The sequence below is a fragment of the Lathyrus oleraceus genome, chromosome 5, assembly GCF_024323335.1.
Source record: "Lathyrus oleraceus cultivar Zhongwan6 chromosome 5, CAAS_Psat_ZW6_1.0, whole genome shotgun sequence".
NCBI classification, from domain to species: domain Eukaryota; kingdom Viridiplantae; phylum Streptophyta; class Magnoliopsida; order Fabales; family Fabaceae; genus Lathyrus; species Lathyrus oleraceus.
This window is the reverse complement of record NC_066583.1, coordinates 82,192,123-82,194,984: the sequence shown is the minus strand read 5'-3', so window position 1 is coordinate 82,194,984 and position 2,862 is coordinate 82,192,123. Positions and strand designations below refer to the sequence as shown.

The following is a 2,862-nucleotide window of genomic DNA, read 5'->3' as shown; positions in this document are numbered from 1 at the left end:
CTCCAGAGGTAGCTAAGAATGGCCTTCCTAATATAATATGTGTACTGGCATCTTCTTTGATGTCCATGATTATGAAGTCTGTAGGAATGTAAAATTGTCCTACACGTACGGGGACATTCTCTAGTATACCGACAGGATGTTTGATTGAGCGGTCAGCTAATTGAACAGACATCTTGGTTGGTCTTAGTTCTCCCATATTGAGCCTTTTACAGATGGTTAAGGGCATTAAACTAATGTTGGCTCCTAGATCGCATAGAGTTTTGTCTATGATGAATTTTCCAATGACACAGGGTATGAAAAAACTACACGGGTCTTTTAGTTTGGGAGGCATGTTATTTTGGATTATCCTCAATCTTTTTCTTATTGGATAGGATCTCCTTAAGAAATTTGGCATATGAGGGCATTTGTGTGATGGCTTCTGTAAAGGGAATTGTAATGTTTAGTTGCTTCAGAAGTTCAACAAATTTCCTAAATTGCCCTGCAGTTTTAGAACTTGCGAATCTTTGAGGATACGGAATGGATGGTTTATAAGGTGGTGGAGGCACATAAGATTTCTCTTTCTCTTCGGCCTCTCGGGTATTATCTTCCTTTTCCTTCGGTTCACTTACCTGCTCAGTTGTGGTTTTGTCTAGTTTTTGGTACATGGCAGGATTTTGGAGTCTTGGATCTACGGGTCTGTCTATTTCTCTTCCACTCCTCAGTAAAATGACATTTGCATGTCCTTTTGGATTAGGTTGCGACTGTCCAGAAAATGTTCCAGTGGGAGCGGCAATATATGCTTGTTGTTGAGCCACTTGTGAAATCTGTGTTTCAAGAATTTTGTTGTGGGTGGCTAAGGCGTCTACTTTGCTCGCTAGTTTAAGTTGCTCGCTAGTATGTATGTTTTGGTTCAAGAAGTCTTTGTTTGTATGAGCTTGGGTAGCTATGAATTTTTCCATCATTAATTCAAGGTTTGACTTCCTAGGCATGTTAGGAGCATTATTAGCTGGCTTTTGATATCCAGGCGGAACAACGGGTGCTTGGCCAGGTGCATACAGGGCGTTGTTATTCTTATATGAAAAATTAGGATGGTTTTTCCATCCTGGGTTGTAGGTATTCGAATAAGGATTTCCTTGTGCATAATTCACTTGATCGATTGGGAATCCTGCTAATATCTGACATTCTGGTGCAATGTGTCCAGAGGTTCCACATAACTCACAGTTTGGAGTCACGGCAACCACGGTGGCTGCGGGTGGTATGGCCAAGTTGTCTAACTTTTGAACAAGGGCATCTACCTTAGCATGGACATGGTCAAGGCTACTGATTTCGTACATTCCACTTTTTGTTTGGGACTTTTCTACTGGAGTTATTTCACCTCCCCATTGGCATGGTTTTGGGCCATGTTTTCAATGAGTTGATAGGCTTCGTTGTATGGCTTGTCCATAAGTGCACCGCCTGTGGCAGCGTCTACTGTCAGTCTTGTGTTATACAGAAGCCCATTGTAAAATGTGTGAATGATCACCCAGTCTTCGAGACCGTGATGTGGACATATCCTCATCATGTCTTTGTATCTCTCCCACGCGTCGTAGAGAGATTCTACATCTTTTTGTCGAAATCCATTGATTTGAGCTCTCAGCATAGCAGTTTTGCTCGGCGGAAAATATCGGGATAAGAAAACGTTCTTCAGTTCTTCCCATGTTGTAACTGAGTTGGATGGCAAGGATTGCAACCAAGCCCAAGCTCTGCCTCTTAGTGAGAAAGGAAAGAGGTGTAGTCTTATCGCATCTTGAGATACACCATTCGCCTTCACAGTGTATGCGTACTGCACAAACTTGGTCAGGTGTTCATTAGGGTCGTCCGTAGGATTTCCAACAAATTGATGTTGTTGGACGGTTGATAATAATGAGGGTTTCAGCTCGAAATCGTTTCGATTGATAGCAGGGGCAGCAATGCTGCTGTGAGGTTCTTGTTGGGATGAGGTAGCATAGAACTTAAGAGGATGATTCTGTGGTCCTACTTCAGCCATGGTTGGTTTTTCGTTTGGTTCAACAGTAGGAAAGAAGATATCGGGAATATCGTACCTTTGTTGGTACTCTAGTATTCGGCGTCTTATATATAAGAAATGCTCTAATTCAGCGATTGGCAGTGCTAAGTTATCGCCTTGTGAGCGAGTACTTGGCATACAATCGGGGGAAATAAGGGAAAGGAGATTAGTTTTTTTTACCTTAGTATATACCGTGCAACAAAATAATCGCACTATTTGACTAAATTAGGTCCCCGACAACGGCGCCAAAAACTTGATACGTGTGTATATAGAATATAGTCTATCGGGTACTTGACTGCAAGTGCACAGTCCAGTCGTTTTAGTTTTAAAAGATATCGAACCCACAGGGACCGATGGTCAAACTAATGCTGCCGACGTCACTATGTTTAGCTAAGCGAATAATTTTTAGAAGTTTGGTTGCAGAAAATTAAATCTAAGGGAAGTTGAGTTTTAAGAAAGTATTAATAGGAGGATATCAGTATGCAACGCATTAATCGTCAGGGATTCGATAAGTCACTGATGTATAATCTAAGTACCAAATATATTTTAGTAGAAAATACTTATTTAAAAGGATTTATCTCACACTCTCGTGATTGTTGATTCAGACTATATCTTTAAGTTAGAATGTACGCTCTCGCTGTCCCATTTGAAGTTAAAAATACTTTTTGAAAATAGATAAGTTCTAATTTCTTTTAAAGTGCTCTCGCTATTTTTAAAATCAATGCCTAGTTTTTACTATCTAGTTCGACCCTCACGCTCTCGCGATTGTCGGTTCTCACCTCAGTTAATTTCCCACTCTCGTGGCAAAATCGTATTAAATAGCTTCTCACTTTTGTGAC

The 2,862-nt window shown here is 40.7% G+C and overlaps 1 non-coding gene across 1 annotated transcript; it reads left to right on the top strand.

Annotated features, from left to right (window-relative positions):
* Positions 1–1,511: 1,511 nt before the first annotated feature.
* Positions 1,512–1,618, top strand: LOC127090263 (small nucleolar RNA R71). Its single transcript, XR_007791789.1, has one exon. It is a non-coding gene; the product is annotated as a small nucleolar RNA R71 (small nucleolar RNA).
* Positions 1,619–2,862: the final 1,244 nt, after the last annotated feature.